Consider the following 20,980-nt stretch of genomic DNA (forward strand, 5'->3'; position numbering starts at 1 on the left):
GCAACATCTCCAATCTTTCAGACCCGCAGTTTAGTTAATATACCCCTTGGAGGTATGCATTTTGTCCCCGTTTAATCATAATAAAAGTATGCTTTCTATTGTATGTCTAAATGAAATGTGGTGTAACCTGACTCATATATGACAACATTAGTTTGTTTGACAGAATTTCCTCTTTCTTGAACTGTAAATAAGTCAGCTGTTTGAATAAAGGGAAATGCCTGGAACAGTGACCTTTACGGAATAAAACAGCTTTGTTTGGGGAAATTGTGTCTGAGGCATTCACAGAAAGAAGCAAGTACACAAGACCAGCTTTACCCACAACAAGGTACAATCCCACATAGCTGCAGAAGCAGTTTGCCAACAATATAACATTTCTTTCTTAAAACAGTATCTGATTTATTTTCTTGCTTGATTATTTTTATAGTTTTTATTGTGGTCTCAGAAAGGACAAAGTTTCATTTCCCACTGTATTACCACTCATTAGAGGTTATATACTAAAGATATAAGGCCTGATGCTGAGTTGGATGTGTGTTGAAAGTAATTTATAAAAACTTAATTTATGCTAAAAGAAAGTCACCCACAAAAATAGCGTATTTACTCTTATATACTGAGTCAGAGGCATCTAAAGATACGTCCATCTCTGCACCTCTTTCATGTGCATACATACACCCACATAAGCATAACCAGGTTATAAGCACAAGAATGTTTGTTAATTTGGTTTCTTAGTGAAACACACATATGCTATTAGGCTACATATAATGCAGCAAATATAATATTTCTTCTGTGATCAATTAATTTAAGCCTGCATCTCAGTGTCAAGGGCACCTCATTGTATGTAGGTCCTACTCTGACCTATATGCTTTAAACTAGGGATGTGCACCGGCGACTTTTGAGGTCTCGTGTTTTGTGTTTTGGATCCGGATTTTCGTTATTTTTGAGGTTCGGATTTGTCTCGCAAAACACTTGACGAAAGGTCTCGGTTCGGATTTAAGGTTTTGGATTCGGATTTTTTTGCAAAAAAACATAAAAAGTTTAAAAATCAAGTTTTTGGGCTTATTTTCACTCCTAGGCTATTATTAACCTCAATAACATTCAATAACAAGCATTTCCACTAATTTACAGTGTATTCTGAACACCTCACAATATAGTTATTAGTCCAAAACGTTGCAACAAGGTATCTTTCTGGACTGCGTAGAGGAGTGGGTCACCACAATATATTAAAAACCCTGAACTTTTATGATTCGCACCAATAAATGTACCTGGACTGCGTAGAGGAGTGGGTCACCACAATATATTAAAAACCCTGAACTTTTATGAATCGCACCAATAAATGTACCTGGACTGCGTAGAGGAGTGGGTCACCACAATATATATTAAAAACCCTGAACTTTTATGAATCGCACCAATAAATGTACCTGGACTGCGTAGAGGAGTGGGTCACCACAATATATATAATAAGAAAACCATCAACTTGTTTGATTCGCACCAATAAATGTACCTGGACTGCGTAGAGGAGTGGGTCACCACAATATATTAAAAACCCTGAACTTTTATGAATCGCACCAATAAATGTACCTGGACTGCGTAGAGGAGTGGGTCACCACAATATATATTAAAAACCCTGAACTTTTATGAATCGCACCAATAAATGTACCTGGACTGCGTAGAGGAGTGGGTCACCACAATAAATATTAAAAACCCTGAACTTTTATGATTCGCACCAATAAATGTACCTGGACTGCGTAGAGGAGTGGGTCACCACAATATCTTAAAAACCCAGAACTTTTATGAATCGCACCAATAAATGTACCTGGACTGCGTAGAGGAGTGGGTCACCACAATATATATTAAAAACCCTGAACTTTTATGAATCGCACCAATAAATGTACCTGGACTGCGTAGAGGAGTGGGTCACCACAATATATTAAAAACCCTGAACTTTTATGAATCGCACCAATAAATGTACCTGGACTGCGTAGAGGAGTGGGTCACCACAATATCTTAAAAACCCTGAACTTTTATGAATCGCACCAATAAATGTACCTGGACTGCGTAGAGGAGTGGGTCACCACAATATATATTAAAAACCCTGAACTTTCATGATTCGCACCAATAAATGTACCTGGACTGCATAGAGGAGTGGGTCACCACAATATCTTAAAAACCCAGAACTTTTATGAATCGCACCAATAAATGTACCTGGACTGCGTAGAGGAGTGGGTCACCACAATATATATTAAAAACCCTGAACTTTTATGAATCGCACCAATAAATGTACCTGGACTGCGTAGAGGAGTGGGTCACCACAATATATTAAAAACCCTGAACTTTTATGAATCGCACCAATAAATGTACCTGGACTGCGTAGAGGAGTGGGTCACCACAATATCTTAAAAACCCTGAACTTTTATGAATCGCACCAATAAATGTACCTGGACTGCGTAGAGGAGTGGGCACTGGGCACCACAATAAAATATATAAAAAACCTTCAACAGGTCTGCATTACACTACACATACGGCTGCTCCTCCATCCTCTCCATCATATACATGTTGGAGTTTTAGCGTGTGACAACCTCTTGTTTTTGATAATGTCAGTGCATTTTGAATATTTTTCAATTTGCCCCACACCACTGAATGTACTTTATCTATGATACGCATCTATCTATCTTGACTGCGTAGTGTGGTGGCCCCGGTACACAATTTGGTACCGAGGCCACAATATAATTAAAAAACCCTCCACGTGTCAGAATTCCACCAAACAAGTATCTGGACTGCATAGTGGGGTGGCCCCGGTACCCAATTTGATACCGGGGCCACAATACCTCCTCCAAACATGGTACAGACAATTCGTCATTGAGATCCCAGACAGACAGGGTCAAAGTGTTATTGTTTGACTTTGTAAACCCAAAAAACTGTCCCTGTTGCACATAGTCGTGCAATGAAGACTGACTTTCATTTAAAGGCACAATCTTTCAAGTGTAGTGTTTGTAAGTCTAAGTCATATTATACTTTTGGTAAAATTGGTTTATTTTGTTCCTCTTTATGGTAATTAGTAATAGAATTAAAGTATGAAATAGAATTAAAGTATGAAATAGAATTAAAGTATTAAATAGAATTAAAGTATGAAATAGAATTAAAGTATGAAATAGAGTGGTATATAGAGTTGTAGTGTGGTATAGATAGAGTGGTCCCCACAATATAATAATAAAACCCTCAACTGGTCTGAATTCCACCAAACAAGTATCTGGACTGCGTAGTGTGGTGGCCCCGGTACACAATTTGGTACCGAGGCCACAATATAATTAAAAAATTGGGCATCAACTGTCACCGTTGTTTAATATCTGATACACCTAAATATGGACTGCACAGTGGAGTGGCCCCGGTAGTAAATTTGGTGCCGGGGCCACAATACCTCCTCCAACTTCCAAGTGTAGTGTTTATAAAGACAGACAGCGTCGAAGTGTTATTAGTTGGCTTTCTTAACCCTAAAATTGTCCCTGTTGCAAATATTCGTGCAATGGACAGTTACTTTTTTATTGAAAGACTCAAGCTTTCAAGTGTAGTGTTTATCAAATATAAACAACAATACAGTAGTTTTAGAGCACGTCAAAAACTCTTGTTTTAAATTATGACACGGCATTTTACTTTTGGTTTAATTTCTTGAATTTTTTAAAATTTGGTTTTACTTTTTGAACATGGCAAACGACTGTTGATTGGTCATATAATGCCAAAAAAAAAGTTCCAAGATGGAATTGTCCTTGGGCCCTCACACCCACCCTTATGTTGTTGAAATAGGACATGCACACTTTAACAAACCAATCATTTCAGCGACAGGGCCTACCAAACAACTTTGGCTGAAATGATTGGTTTGTTTGGGCCCCCACACCAAAAAAGCTATTCATCTCTCCCTGTACAGACTAAACAGGCTCTACTGAGGCAAGATGTCGTCCTCATCCTCAACCTCTGATTCCTCTCCCCCTACAGTGTGTACTTCCTCCTCATCACACATTATCAATTCGTCCCCGCTGGACTCCACAACCACAGGTCCCTCTGTAGTATCTGGAGGGCAGTGCTGTACTTCATTGAGGAATTGATTATTCATTTTTATAAACATCATTTTTTCAACGTTGTGAGGAAGCAACCTCCTTCGCCGCTCACTGACCAGGTTCCCCGCTGCACTAAAAACTCTTTCCGAGTACACACTGGAGGGGGGACAACTCAGGTAAAATAGAGCCAGTTTGTACAGGGGCTTCCAAACTGCCTTTTGGAGTTCTACCACGTCACTACCTCTAGTTAATTTAGATTGCAAGGCTTGTAAATATAAATACTTTGAAGATAAAAAAAAGCAGGCTGCACAGACTGTGGAGCTAGAAAGTGAAATTAAATGGACCACGTTACTTTGGTGGCTATCTATGCCCCCCCCCCCCGCCCTACACTTGTAGTTGAATATAAATAAAGCAGCCTGCATAGACTGTAGAACTAGCAATTCAAATATACAAAGAAATGGACAAAGGCAGTTTGGTATCTGTCTGCATCAGATCCCCTCTCCACTAGGAGTAAAACAGAAAACTTTTCAGCCGTTATATAATCTAGAATATAAATAGAAATTGAGAAATGCAATTTGGTATCTGTCTGCATCATAATCATCAACATCCTCCTCAGCGCCAGCTACATCAATATCCTCCTCCCAGTGTACAACATTCACACCTTCATTAGCCAAATCTGTAACTGGACTGTGGGTGATCCTTCCAGCATATGCAGAGGGCGTGCTGCAAATGCTGGATGGAGTCACCTCTTCCCGTACAGTGATGGGAAGGTCAGGGTTCACAACCAACAACACCCTTGGACTCGCCTTGGGGATTTGTGATGTCATCTGTTTAGAAGGCAGAGTTCTTTGCTGTTTTGTTGTTGTTGCTGACAGCATAACTCTCTTAAATTTTTTGTAGGGGGGGGGAGGAGGGCTTAGATCCTTGGGTGAAGCTGGACCACTAGTCATGAACACGGGACAGGGCCTAAGCCGTTCCTTGCCACTACTTGTCGTAATTGGCATATTGCCAACTTTACGTTTCTCCTCAGATGATTTTAAGTTTCTTTTTTTGCTGTTTTTTGAAAACTTGGGCTTTTTGGATTTTACATGCCCTGTACTAGGAGACTGGGCATCGTGCTTGCCAGACGACGTTGATGGCATTTCATCGTCTATGTCATGACTAGTGGCAGCAGCTTCAGCATTAGGAGGAAGTGGGTCTTGATCTTTCCCTACTTTATCCTCCAAATTTTTGGTCTCCATTATATGTAGCACAAGATACTGCAGAATGTGTGAACTTGGTAATATTGCAGTACCAATGGACTTATACTGCTGGATTGGTTTTGCAAATTTGGTTATAATTATTATATATTTTTTTTTTTTTAAAAATTTTATTTTTTTTTATTTTTTTTTCTTTTTAAAAAACTTGGGAATAGTGGGGAAATAACTATGCCCTTAGAAGCACAGAGCACAGGACACAGCACCACTGGACTGAACAGGACACGGCACAGGACCCAGCAGCACTACGGAACTCAGCAGGACAGAGCACAGGACACAGCACCACTGGACTGATACTGCAGAATGTGTGAACTTTGTAATATTGCAGTACCAATGGACTTATACTGCTGGATTGGTTTTGCAAATTTGGTTATAATTATTATATATTTTTTTTTTTTTTAAATTTTTTATTTTTTTTTACTTTTTTTTTATTTTTTAAAAACTTGGGAATAATGGGGAAATAACTATGCCCTTAGAAGCACAGAGCACAGGACACAGCACCACTGGACTGAACAGGACACGGCACAGGACCCAGCAGCACTACGGAACTCAGCAGGACAGAGCACAGGACACAGCACCACTGGACTGATACTGCAGAATGTGTGAACTTTGTAATATTGCAGTACCAATGGACTTATACTGCTGGATTGGTTTTGCAAATTTGGTTATAATTATTATATTTTTTTTTTTTTTTTAAATTTTTTATTTTTTTTTACTTTTTTTTTATTTTTTAAAAACTTGGGAATAATGGGGAAATAACTATGCCCTTAGAAGCACAGAGCACAGGACACAGCACCACTGGACTGAACAGGACACGGCACAGGACCCAGCAGCACTACGGAACTCAGCAGGACAGGCACAGGACACAGCACCACTGGACTGATACTGCAGAATGTGTAAACTTTGTAATATTGCAGTACCACTGGACTTTTACTGCTGAATGTGTGAACTTGGTAATATTGCAGTACCAATGGGCTTATACTGCAGGATTGGTTGTGCAAATTTTGTGGTAATTAAAAAAAATTAAAGTAGTTTTTGGTATTTTTTAAAAAAACTTTTTTTTATTTTTTTAAACACAGGGGAATATTGGGGAAATAACTATGCCCTTAGAAGCACAGAGCACAGGACACAGCACCACTGGACTGAACAGGACACAGCACAGGACCCAGCAGCACCACTGACCTCAGAAGGACAGAGCACAGCACACAGCACCACTGGACTGATACTGCAGAACACAGCACAGCACAGCACAGCACAGCACAGAACTAAACAGCACAGAGGACCACCTAACACACCCTCCCTCTACCCTGATCAATGCCCGAGTGAAGATGGCGGCGACTAGCGGGGAATTTATAGGATCCGAGTATCGCGAGATCCGACAACGGGATTATGAGTCAGAGCCTCAGTTTCACATTTAAATTTGGCGCCAATACCCGGATCTGTCTCGGATCCGACTCGGATCCGCAACGTTCGGGTGGGCTCGGATTTCATAAATCCGAGTGCACTCATCCCTACTTTAAACACCAGTAGAATGCAGTTAAAATCAGATGCACTCACCTCCCACATACCCGGGCTTACATCTAGCAAGGGCTGGCTTGTGAGACATACCCAGATGGCCTTATATAGGCTTAAAAGACAGCTGCCATGACAACTAGATGTAAGCCCCTGTACCTGAGAGGTACAGTGCATCTCTGTGTCATTACAATGTGCTTGAACTAAAAGGTGGTAACTGCAATATTTTCATTGTATTTTTTTGTTAAATGGAAGTTTTAGACAGTACTCTGTAAATTGGCCATGTATGGACCTTCCCATCTGCTTGAGAAATGACAGAAAGATCAAGGAGTAAATGTATCAAGCTGAGAGCTTTCAGGCATGTTTGAAAACTGGAGATGTTACCTATAGCAACCATTCAGATTCTAGCTATTTTTTTGTAGAATGCACTAAATAAATGATAGATAGAATATGATTGGTTTTTCAAACCCACCGGGAAAACTCTCAGCTTAATACATATACCCCCAAGCAGTGCCGTAACTAGCCATTTTAGTGCCCTGGGCGAGACAGGGAACCGGCGCCCCCCATCTAAGTGGGAGTGTCAATTGTCGGGTGGGTGTGGTCAACCTACTGTGGGGGCGTGGCTAACACTTTACAAGTTCTAGACCGCACTGAAACCCCCTCCCTCTCCATTATTCTTGGTCTGGCTTTGTAAGGATCTTTATGTAATAAGCCTCCATAGAATCAAAGTACTTTAAATGCAGCTATCACATGCTAGCTGTATAAAAAAATTAATTGGTTATTGAAATAAAACTCACTGAAACAAATTAAAACATAAATGTAATGGTACCATCTGTATCACACTGCCCCTTCATCCCACTGTGCTCTCCATAACAGTTTCTCCTTTATCACACCGTGCCATGGAGCCATCTCTATCATTGTGCCCCCTTGTCACCATCACACTAAATATAATATATATATATATATATATATATATATATATATATATAACACAAAACAAATGGGAGGGGGCGCCAAATAGTATAATACTGTATATAAAAATACAGAAAGGTGTACCAAAAGTCAGAATCTTAACCACTAAATAGGTATAGACACTCAGATAATAATAGTGGATCAACAGGAAGAAGGAAATGAGGAACCACTCTAGAACACCAGCGCCGTGCCAATATAATATGCGTACCAGATAAAAGATCTTTAAAGCTTATCTGTAGGTATAATCGGTATCTTCACCAATCAAGTTGAGCCTTATTACCCCATGGGAATAGCAGATGCTTCATACAATGTTGAAAGGTTCCGGAACTGGCACTTCATATATACTCAGTAGTATTCAGGATAATGGAGAGGAAGAAACTCACATAGTGTAATGCTGTATAGCAATACATTTATTACATAAATAATGTGGATGTGCACTTACATAAAAATATATATATATACACACACACATACAATATAAAGAGCCTCCTAGTGTCCGCCATACCTTACAGAGAGCATTCCTGTGACCGCCATAGCTTACAGAGAGCATTCCTGTGACCGCCATACCTTACAGAGAGCATTCCTGTGACCGCCATACTATACAGAGAGCATTCCTGTGACCGCCATACCTTACAGAGAGCATTCCTGTGACCGCCATACTATACAGAGAGGATTCCTATGATCACCATACAATACAGAGAGCATTCCTATGACCACCATACTATACAGAGAGGATTCCTATGATCACCATACAATACAGAGAGCATTCCTATGACCACCATACTATACAGAGAGGATTCCTATGATCACCATACAATACAGAGAGCATTCCTATGATCACCATACAATACAGAGAGCATTCCTGTGACCGCCATACTATACAGAGAGCATTCCTGTGACCGCCATACCTTACAGAGAGCATTCCTGTGACCGCCATACTATACAGAGAGGATTCCTATGATCACCATACAATACAGAGAGCATTCCTATGACCACCATACTATACAGAGAGGATTCCTATGATCACCATACAATACAGAGAGCATTCCTATGACCACCATACTATACAGAGAGGATTCCTATGATCACCATACAATACAGAGAGCATTCCTATGATCACCATACAATACAGAAAGCATTCCTGTGACCGCCATACTATACAGAGAGCATTCCTGTGACCTCCATACCATACAGAGAGCATTCCTATGACCACCATACTATACAGAGAGCATTCTTGTGACTGCAATACAGATAAATACCTCACCTGAAATTAATAGACCCCACCATTAAATTAAAAAGCCCCATCAATAAATTAAATTGACCCACCAGCACCCCACAAATAAACTAGTACCCATTAAATAATTAGCCCCGCCTAAACGTCACCATTAAATTAATAGCCTACCTCCCACCCATGTACTAAGACACCCAACCTCCCTACCCTCATATCACACATTATATTAATACATACCCCCCTTCCCTCACACATTATGGCAGCATACCCCCCATCCCTCATAAAGCATAGCAGCATCCCCCCCTCCATAATAGCAAGATGCAGCACACATTCCTCCCCTCCCTAATAGCAGCACACATTCCCCCCCTCCCTAATAGCAGCACACATTCCCCCCTCCCTAATAGCAGCATACATCCCCTCCCCCCCTCCATAATTGCAGCTTACATTCCCCCCCTGCCTCCCTCCATAATTTCAGCTTACATTCCCCCCCCCTTGCCTCCATCCATAATTGCAGCTTACATTCCCCCCTCCCCTTGCCTCCATCCATAATTGCAGCTTACATTCCCCCCCCCCCTTGCCTCCATCCATAATTGCAGCTTACATCCCCCCCTCCCCTCCATAATTGCAGCTTACATCTCCTCCATAATTGCAGCTTACATCTCCTCCATAATTGCAGCTTACATCCCCCTTCCCCTGCTTTGAAACTTACCTCCTGTCCAGCCGTCGCTGCCTGGCTCCTCTCTGCTTCTCTGCTCCTCTGCTGCCTAGCAACGTCATGACATCAGACGCTGAGGCAGAGGGCAGAGTTCAGAAGGGGTGGAGCCGGGTGCCGGCCGCCATCTTGGATGCGCCGGGCGGCCGGCAGTCTGAATCTGAGGTCTGTTTAATTTTATTTTTTTTCTTTTCACTCCTCACACAGAAGTCGGTGCGGGCGGCCACTGCGCCCCCTTGGGACTGCGCCCGGGGCGGCGGCACCGCCTGCATCGGCCTCGTTACGGCTCTGCCCCCAAGTGTCTCCCGTGAAAAAATAAATGGGTTTTCAAAATCTCTATTTAAATACATTAATATTTGGTTCTAAGTATTGGTGCCTTTTTTAATTTGAGATACATCAGAACTGTATACTGGAGGACTACAGTAATTTTAAATAAACTATCTAGTTCACAAATAATTTCAGAGACTCAAAATTAAAGATTTACAACACATAAAAACATGACATAGAGGAATATAACGATTCACCTCTAATTTATGTGTGCAGGGTACACCCCCCCTCCCCCATTGCCACCCATACACTGCACAGAGAAGCCTCCCATTGCCAGTCATATTTTGCAATGAGATACCATAGCCATTGTAAGTCATATATTGCACTATAGGCATGCGGGTGTGCCGAGGCACATACCAATGCAGTAGTGGCCTGCGCATTCAATTTAATATGTGGCTCGGTGTGCAGATCGGAGCATCAGGGAACTTTGTCAAGTTAGGGCAGGAGAGAGCGTAGTGTACTCTCTTTCCTCTACATGGGCTCCAGTGGTAAAGAGTGTGGTAAGTAGAGAGGTGTGAGATGTCTGTAAAGGGCATATGTAGAGGTTTGTACGGGGCATGTGGAGATGTAAGATGGGCATGGAAGGGATGGCTGATGGGCTTGTGGGGAGACTTGATGGCATGTCGGGAGGCTGATGGGTATGTAAGTGTTACGAGCCGCGGTGGGATAGTTATAGGGCAGGACCCTGATTGGCTACCTTCTGTGTTTGACTCAGGGAGGGCTTAGCCTCCCTGATGGTTATAGTGTTTCCAGTCCTGTGCTGTGCTGACCTGCGGTTTGATTCCTGTCTACATGATCTACTGTTGTGACCCTTGCTTGTACTTTGGACCTTGACTGTTTGCCTGTCGCTCTGACCTCTTGGCTTATATTCTGGACTTTGCTGTTTTGCCTGTGTCCCTGATCCTTGCTTGGATATCGATTTACCTGTTTGCTTCAGACTCCTGACCTCGGCCTGCCACTGACCACCCACTCCAGTCTGGGCTAGCACCTCGGTTCCATCTGCTCTACGGCCATCTTTGATGAGCTTTTACTACTCTGAGCTTAAGACCTGGGAGCATCTGAGTACCTGTGAGCACATAAAGCTCTACGGGAAAGGCGGCTGCAAAAGATGAGGATCTCTACTCTAACTGTACTAAAAGCTCATCTTGGAGGTCGTGGGCCATACCAGTAAGGGGCATGTGCAGAGGTCTGAAGGGCATGTTGACCATTTATGACTTTTTTTTCATTCCCACTTCAGCAGCTCGCTACACAGCCACTGTGAATGCAGTAGCAGCATCACTATTAATGGTCCTTTGAACCCTCCTCCATCGGACACAGCAGAAAGTGCTTATTTGATGACTATTGTAACCATTTGGCAATGTTCAATATTTTCATCCCCCTGGGCGGTGGAAGACACACCCCCTCCTTTGCGCAGAGTATTCCTCTCCAGATTTCCCTGGGTTCACACACTAATGAAATGTTCTGTACACACCTATGTATTGCACAAAGATAAACTAATTATTGTCAGCCATATACTGCATAAATGATCACTCCACAATTGATGTTCATTTATTGCACAGAGAGTTCTCCTGACCCCCAACTACTGAATATATACTGCAGAGATCCCCCATATATTGCACAGAGATCCCTTTCAATTACTTGCCATACATACCTCAGTACTTTATCCCCAGCATTTATCTGAAAGCGAAGAACATCCTACTGTTGCCTTCACACTGTCTAAAGATTTTTTGAGGTCATTCAAGACAATTCATAGTCTTTAATGACCATGGAATGGAAATTCCGGGCAGTAGAGGCATCTGAGGGAAGCCCCACTCTCTAATTCAGAGATGAATGATTGTGGTACAGTGAATCAGTGCACAAGTGCAGCTGCTGACTCTGCTGACAACAGTTAGGGTCCAGTGGAGGCGAGAATTGTTTGAGGCCATGCATTGCACACCTTATATTAAAAACCTGGCTTGCAGAGAATCCTCCAGGAAAGTCATTTCCCAAGAGCCGATTCCCTAAAAAGGGACTGTCCCCAGGAAACATGAACATGTATTAACCATACTCAAAGATAGGTGCAAATCTGCACTAAAACATATCAATCTGTAATTAGCTTTCATCTGTTTAAATCAAGATAGACACATGAAAGCAATTTTCTTATTTACTGTGGAGCAATTACATTGTCAGCAAGTAAATAAACCTCATTAACTTTTAAGAGGGACATGTGACATTTCTTTTTCAATATATACGCAAAAATAAACATATGCAGGGAAGCTACAAACTATATTACCGCCCATCAATCATAGCAAAGTAAATGTGTAAAGTAAACTAATGGTTTAAGTTGCACTCACTTGCAAAGGCTGAAAATTTATGCACAACTGATTACTTGGCATGTATCTCCAACAAGTGGAATGTCTCACAGTACATTGATTAATTTGTAGGTGAAAGCAAACAAGAGCAGATGCAACTAATATTGAAGTCTGAATAATTGAAGTTTGGTGGGTTAGTTTCAATATTGCAGAATGGGAAGGGTAATGGGTGTATGCACGTAGTCAATGTACAGTAAGGGTGTACCAAGCTCGAGCGCACACAGCAGCGAATGATTCAATGTTTGAGCATCTCAAAGGTGATACCAGTGGCGGATCCAGGGGTGGGGAGGCGGGGGGGGGGCGATCGCCCCCCCTAGCAGGGGCTTGCTGCCGACAGCTACACACTGTGCAGGTCCGTTCAGCAGTGACAGTGTGCTGCCCGGCTGCTCTGATTGTGTCGGAAAGGGGGCGGGGCCTAAATCCCCCCCCCCTACATCGCCCAGGGTATAATAATTTCCTAGATCCGCCCCTGGGTGATACGTGATTTTCAATTGTATCATGAGCATCACCTACAGGTCTGGTGTATGTGGAGATTAGTAGTGAAGACGGCTGTGCGTGCATGCTAGAACATGTGTTTGCAATCAGGAGCAACTGTAAAAAATTATTTTATGTACAGTAGACATTAATAATATCCTAATAAATGTATTCTATGGGGGGAGGGAACAAAAATTATTTTTTTTAATGTTTGTTTTGTCTATATTATTAACAGGTTCCGATAACTGAAGTTTTGGGGTTTTTTTCTTTGTATTTTTTTGTCACTTGATATTCCACATATGTATTGGACAGCGTATTGTCTGTTAGAGCAGAGTGAACCTAGACCAGTGTTGGCTAACCTGTGACACTCCAGGTATTGTGAAACTACAAGTCCCAGCATGCCCTTCCAGCAATAAGCTGCTATATATTGGCAAAGCATGCTGGAACTTGTAGTTACACAACACCTGGAGTGTCACAGGTTAGCCAACACTGACCTAGACCCATATTCATTAACAGACATTTCTTCAGATTCGTTCCTTGATGAATAAAGTCGTGTGTATGCCCCATGTACGTGTGTTTGTTAAAAAAACGCAAATTACATTCGTTTTGCATTTGTTAATAAATCAGGTCTCAGGTGAGGGTCACTTAGGGGCTGATTCAATTAGCCAAAAGTTCAGTAGTAACTCTGCAGCTATGTTTCCGTGAAAATACCACAATGAAAACATTGCTCATTTCTGCTTGCAGCCCTATGAATCACCCCTTAACCTCATAAATGTTCAAAACAGATGAAGAAGAAAGACCTTGCAGTGATATTATTATCATTATTATTAAATAATTTTCATTTAAGAATTTACAAAGTGCCAACATGTTCGGCAGCACTTCATAAAATGGGAAATTATAATCTTATTAATTTACTTATTAATTAATTATAACAAGCATTAAACAATCATTGAAACATATTATTGAAGTGCAGGATGTAGGGAAACATGTTAAACATAAAAGGGTATATTCATCACTGAAAGATTTATTGTAAAGATAAACAAATTACGCACAATGCAATTAAACATTAGACCTCCATTCAATCTACTGAAAGGGCCATATTCAATGCCTTGGTGCCAATCATTTGTGTAGGCTGCATGGCCTGCGTAAACTGAAAAAAGCATTACTTTGTTAGTTAAAAAAAATTGGTTAATGTTATTGAATTGCCCTCCCTTTAGGAAGTAAGGGCCCTCTTCCCTCCTGTCTCTACCTACTCTTCTGCTCCAACTTCACTATAATTGCTATGCCTAGAGCCTTTGAAGTCATGGTATTACTCATTCTGTTCAGTTTTCCCTGTATGGTCTACTGTTTGTATTGTGTACGATGCTGTGGAAATCTTATGGTGCCTTAACGGTAAAGGATAATAATAATAGATTGAAGGGGTTGTTATGATGAGATTGAAGCACTGATTATTGGCAGGAGCTAATTAATTATAAGGGGAATGATGAAGGAGTTAATGATTAAAATGGTTTAATTATAATTTGGGGGTTATTGATGATGGACAAGAAGATGTTGATGAAGAGATTAAAATGATAAGGCTAAAAGATTTAATAATAATAATGGGAACTATGGCAACAGTAGCTGATAAAAAAGAGTTGGTAACTGAGGCCTATTTATTAAACAGAAAAGGCCTATTTCTTTTGAAGATGTGTGTTTTCACCGCAGATAGGGCTTCTCTCTATCTATTAATGGGTCACTGTTGTCTTTACACAAAATAGAAGAAAATAAATTAGTATCTGAACAAACCCGATAAATAACTCTGTTATATGATGAAAAAAAGTCTAAATTCATGCTCCCCCTGACATTACAAAACACCAACTCATATGACACTTTTCCAATCCACCGCGAACTGGCAGCAGAGACAATCACTCGCTCCTCCTTCTTTTACTGCAGTGGTGACTAGAGTATGGTATGTTTACATCATGGAATACATAACAACCATTGTAAACAACTCTGCAAGATCATTCTGCAAAACCTGGGAACCCTGGGCTATATATAATAATATGCACTTACCTTTTGCATCTTAGCATTGTTTTTGGAACTTAGCTCTTCAACTGCTACTTGCTGGATGTTTCGTTTTTCTCCATCCCCTGGGCTTCACACCACTACTTTCTCCCCTTCATCTCCTTTCCCTGACCCCCCTCCCTCTACATAAAAACATAAAATATTCTTGGCTGACATTTTCGTATATGCTCTGAAGGAAATGGTGCATGTTGTGTGTTTCTGTTATATTTGTTTATACTATTCACTCGGTTCATGTTTGACTTTTTTTTTTTTTATCTGTTTTGTTTTTTATATACTGTCCTGTAACTGTACATACAAATGTTCAACCTTGAATAAAACTCAACTATTTAAAAAAATAAATCTAAATTCATATAATAAATGATTCTATTAATAAGCAAAAACCAGTATAAAAGAAATACTTATACCCTTTATTGACTGAATTACATAAAAACTAATCGGTTCCAATGAATCCTCATATGAAGCTCAAGTGTAATGAACAGTTATTGCTGACAAAGCCCAAGGCAACATAGAAATAAAACAGCTACTAGTCTTTAAGACCTTTCTTTGTCTATGTTGACGGTTTCATCACTGCTAACTTTACACAGGGAAGCCTATTTAACAAGGATCTCAGCAGTACAAGCACCACCACAATCCTTCAGACAAAATTAATGAAAAAAATGCTTTATTATTTCCAAAAATAATTTTTTCACATAGGAATTTTTTTTTTGAGTGAAAACTTTATTGGTTTTCAAAACAAATCAGTGCATACAGTAATAGCAAACAGATATATAGGGTACTCATAATTCAGCATGCAAATAAAAATGTTGCTGTATTATAAACTATTATTAACCCTATTTGTTAAACCTCATAAAACAATTGGCTAGAAAAGTAAACAGGCAGAACAGGAGGGCAAACAAGAAGGACAAAACGAGAGGGGAGGGCAAACAACAAAGCTTAATATATCTGCGGTGGAATGGTTCAAGGAGAGAAAATGTCAAATAAGAGCCAGTTCACCTGGATATGTTTTCTATATAACATACACTATATTGACAAAAGTATTCGGACACTTGACCATTACACCAACAGGGACTGTAATGACATTGTAGACAAACATATACTTTAATATGGAATGATTCCCCTTTTCCAGTGATAACAGCTTCCACTATTTTTGGAAGGCTTTCCACAAGATGTTGGAGTGTTTCTGTGGGAATTTGTGCCCATTCATTCTGTAGAGCATTTATGAGGTCAGGCACTGATGTTGGACAAGAAGACCTGGCTCACAATCTCCGTTCCAGTTTATACCAAAGGTGTTCAATGGGGTTGAGGTCAGGGCTTTGTGCGGGCCAGTCAAGTTCTTCCATATCAAACTCATCAAACCATGTCTTTGTAGTTCTTGCTTTGCGCACTGGGGCACAATAATGGTGGAATATAAAAGGGCCTTCCCCGAACTATTGCCACAAAGTTGGAAGCATAGCATTATTCAAAATGACTTGGTATGCTGAAGGGTTAAGATTGCCTTTCATTGGAGATAAGGGGGCCTAGTCCAAACCCTGAAAAACAGCTCAATACCATTATCCCTCCTCCTCCAAACTTCACAGTTGGCATAATGCAGTTAGGCAGGTAACGTTCTCACGGCATCTGCCAAACCCAGGCTCGCCCATCTGACTGCCAAACAGAGAAGTGTGATTTGTCACTTCACAGAACACCTTTCCACTGTGCTCCACAGTCCAGTGTCGGTGTGCTTTACATCACTCCATCCGACGCATGGCGTTGGTCTTGGTGATGTGAGGCTTCAATGCAGCTGCTCGGCCATGGAAACCCATTTCATTAAGCTCCCGCTGCACAGTTTTTCTGCTTATATTAATGCCAGTGGAATTCTGGAACTCTTCAGCTATAGCAGAGCTTTGGCGACTTTTATGCACCATGCGCCTTAGAAGTCATTGACCTCGCTCTGTGATTTTACGTGGTCTTCCGCTTCGTGGCTGAGTTGCTTTTGTTCCTAAACGCTTTCACTTTCTAATAATATCGCTTACAGTTGACTGTGGAATATCCAGCAGGGATGAAATTTCACGAACTGTCTTATTGCAAAGATGGCATCCTGTCACAGTATCATGCTTGAAGTCACTGAGCTTTTTAGAATGACCCATTTGTATCACTGAATGACTAGGTGCTTGGTTTTATACACCTCTGGCAATGGGTCAGATTGAAACACCTCAATTCAATAATTAACTGGCGTGGCCATATAGTGTATGAGCCAATTCTATTCTATTTAGCAAGCAGAAGGGAGCAAGCAGGAGGGCATTACGTAGAACACTATCAGCTGTATATCTCACATGCCGAACTATCAGATGGGTAAAAGCAGCTGAACTGGTGGGAGGAGAGAAGTTAGCACTGTAGAGTGCAGAGTCCTTGAAATCTAACCATTGAAAACAGGTATAATGAAAAGATTCATCATTGTCGCCTGTCACCTGTCAGTGATGACATCCATATCCATAAAGAAATCTATTTTGGAAAACCAATCGGCATTGCTAAGATGTTTTAAAGGATTTTTTTATATTTGGAGACTGGTATCTTTGACCAATTCAGGAGCCAAGAAAGCGGATCATCAGGAACACCTTTACCAAAGATCAAACTAGACAGATGCAACAGTGTCCCAGAAGGGTTTTAAAGACAGCCCCACCAAATATTAACCGGGTTGCCCAGTTTTATAAGGCATCTCCAGCATAAATTAGTTACCCCTATGTTCATCCTGTTCACGGTATCAGGACACTTTTACTATCTAGAGAGCAATTTAAATTGTGTTTCAACCATGCACATGCTTGGGGAACTAGCATATGTCATCTGAAAAATATTTGTGCACTTGTCCTCCACGATTTTGTGTCCAAGATCCGTCTCCAAGGCTTTAGTATACCATGGAACTGAATTGTGCAAATCTTCAAGTATTAGTTTGTATAATTTCAAAATTGAATGAGAGGAATTGTAAGGGCCAGAGAATAATTACTCAAATGGCGTAAGGTTTCTGCTGAGTTCAGCAAGGAAACCTTTTACATCTAGAAAGTGGTGGAGTTGTAAGTGTTTCCATTCCTCTATGAGGGGGAGGTTCCATTTCGCTTGGAGTTTGCTAAAAGGGTGCACTTCATTAGAACTCACCAGCTGCTCGAACAGAAAGATCTCTGCCTCCAGTCAGTTTCTAAAGGCAATGAGATCTAGCCCCAGTGGGAACTAAATATTCGCTATGAAAGATGAGGTGGGGAACATTGATGAAATAAGTTTCCGGTATCTGCGTTTTTCCAGCAAGCAAGAGTGGGGGAGATGGAAGAACGTGAAAGTGTTGGTAAAGTGGAGGTCCATGGTATGATGCTAACTGGGGCCTGTAAGGATTGCTCCTCAATCTTTATCCATTGCCTTGCAGTCACATCCCTAGTACATTCTAGTATCCTATTTAACAAAGTGGCTTAATAATAGCCAAAGTTATCAAGGAATTGAAGACCTTCTCTGTGTTTTGTTCTATAGAGTAGTTCTAACTTCAGATGAGGCCGTCTACCCCCACAAATGAAATCCCATATCATTGTTTGGATGTCCAAGAACCACTTGAGAGGTATGTGCATAGGCAGTGTCTGAAGAAAATATAGTATTTTAGGCAGTGAATTCATTTTGGGAAAATTAATCCTCCCTATCCAGATGAAGTTCTTAGATTTTCAATTATGTAACTTCTTACAGAGTTTGGTTAACAGCAGCAAGGAATGAACCAGCAAAAGATTTAAATCATTTGTGATATACACTCCCAAATATTTGATATGGAATTTATACCATACAAAGGGGAAGGCATGTTGCAGACCCTCTACCACTTGGGGTGGTGTGGTAAAGTTTAGAGCCACTAACTTGGGGTAATTCACTTTAAAATTAGATACTGTACCGAATTCTGTGAATTCATTCAGCAAATTGGGTAGTGACACCAAATTTATATTCTTTATCCTTTAGTTTGAGCCCCGTAATATCAGGGTTCATTCTTATTGACAAAACAAGGGCTTCCATATAGAGGAAAAAGATCAGCAGGGAAAGAGATTTTACATCCGATCGATGGTCCTTGTTTTAGACGATAAAGGGAAGAGCGGCCGTCCAGTTGGCAACTTTTTACAGCCATGTTGTCGTGAGCAATGATTTTAATGTCATACACACTGAACCAACATTTGCAGGGCATGTAACAATATACCAAAGACATTAGCATAAAGTGGTAGAGCTTTCACTATAGTTAACACCCAAAACCGCATAAAAAGAGAAGACTACACTGACTCTTCATTCATTCCTATAAAATAGAAGTTTATTACCATACATAAAATTTAGAAAAAACATTTAACTTGTAAAGTGCAATGCAATAATTATTTGCTAATAATAAAATCCCTTTGTATGTAATGGTCCTGTATGGGTTAAAGTTATATCCCAAAATCTCCATACACAAGGTTATTATACATGAATAGGCATCACCCAATTGCTCCATTCTCTGCGGGCATCATCGCTAATTGGTCCACAGCAGAAATGAACGGCCATGTCTGAGTGTATAAAATTACGGAGGAGCCTCTCTTGCAGAGATGGTGCTGGAAGGGACAAAAAATGTTGAAAAAGTTAAGGTGGGGGAGGGAGATCCTCAAGAAGAACAAAGAGCAAAGCCAATGAGCCCAAGAGAGGTGGAGATGGTAAAAGTACTGGACCAGTATGACTACGACATTAAAAAAAAACGAGTAGCACATGTTTGAAGGACTTTATGTATTTCATTCTCATTTCACACGAAGCAATGCAAACGCCTGATTTGTAACATAGATTTTATTTTGTCAGAACGAAGAATTAACGGTGAGAAGGCTTATTTAGATACCCCTGATGCCACTAATGTAACGCCTGTTATCAAACAAGAAACAATTGATATTGAATACCAAGATATAACGTTATACCCAAAGGTATTTCAGTGAACAAATAAATAGTAGACAAATAAATCCTTTGGGTGCATACCTGTACCATTATAATAACCAAAATGGTGCCTGATTTCCAGAATATAGGGAGGTTAAGTCCACTATTATTGCGATTGTGCCAGAGGGACTACATCATAAACTGATCTCGAGCAGTGTGCAAGGTGAGCAAATGAGACTATTTCTGGTGTTGGATATAGATTACAGATATATAGAAGTTTTATGGTAAACATTTTTTATTTCCTTGTTAAGTAGGTAAAGAAATCAAAGGGAATATAAACTCAAGCGACATTAAGAAAAAAATTAAAAACCTTGTGAAAAATATTGTTGAAATGTGTATCTGGTTTGGAACTGTTCTGCCACAAACCACTAGCACCTTTAAAGTGTAATACTATTTTTTTGACTTGTCATATTCTGCAATAAAATTTGTTGTACTTTTTCCTGCAATAAAACTGTTGCATTAACACTGTGTGGTTTATTCTGGGTATTTTACATTTATTAGTTAATAAACGTTAATATGACTTTATAAGTTTAATAGTTTAGAAAGGTATAAGTTTATAAAGGGTAAATATGAATAGGTTCCCAATATAGATGCAATGGGTTACATAACACAAGTGCTTTACACAAATGTAATGGTCTGCAACCAGACATGTGCGGATAACGCACCATGTGGGACTGGTGCAGGCATCACAAATTTACATACACATGCCCCCAACGAAGCCCCAGGTCAAGGAAGTATCGGAGGATTGTTGTGGATCAGTCGGATATTTATACACACTACACAATGGAATGGAGATTGGAACGAAAATATTAAATGGTACGACCAACCAAATGAGGCGACAATCTTCCATTTGGGCAGACTTTCGATCATAGTGTCCCTACACACACTGACCCGACTTTCGAACGAGCGGTCATATGTCGGCTGGTTGAGCCGCTTATTGGTCGAAAACTCTGTAGTGTGTACCCAGCTTAAGGATTGATTCAAGAAGGGAAATTGGTCAGCATTACATTTCTCCAATAGAAGTGACGCCAATTTATCTTTCAAAGACTTATAATAGATAATCGTGAAATCATCAGGCCCTAGGCGTTTACCAG

At 40.5% G+C, this 20,980-nt stretch overlaps 1 long non-coding RNA gene across 2 annotated transcripts; it reads left to right on the forward strand.

The window, feature by feature from the left end:
- Positions 1 to 268: 268 nt before the first annotated feature.
- LOC142139070 (uncharacterized) lies at positions 269 to 20,324 on the forward strand. 2 transcript variants are annotated; one of them, XR_012688158.1, is made up of 4 exons: positions 269 to 325; positions 18,438 to 18,522; positions 19,758 to 20,049; positions 20,141 to 20,324. It is a non-coding gene; the product is annotated as an uncharacterized LOC142139070 (long non-coding RNA). The 2 variants fall into 2 exon arrangements; XR_012688157.1 differs by having other exon boundaries at positions 19,758 to 20,324.
- Positions 20,325 to 20,980: the final 656 nt, after the last annotated feature.

This window comes from Mixophyes fleayi, chromosome 2 (genome assembly GCF_038048845.1).
Source record: "Mixophyes fleayi isolate aMixFle1 chromosome 2, aMixFle1.hap1, whole genome shotgun sequence".
Taxonomy (NCBI): domain Eukaryota; kingdom Metazoa; phylum Chordata; class Amphibia; order Anura; family Limnodynastidae; genus Mixophyes; species Mixophyes fleayi.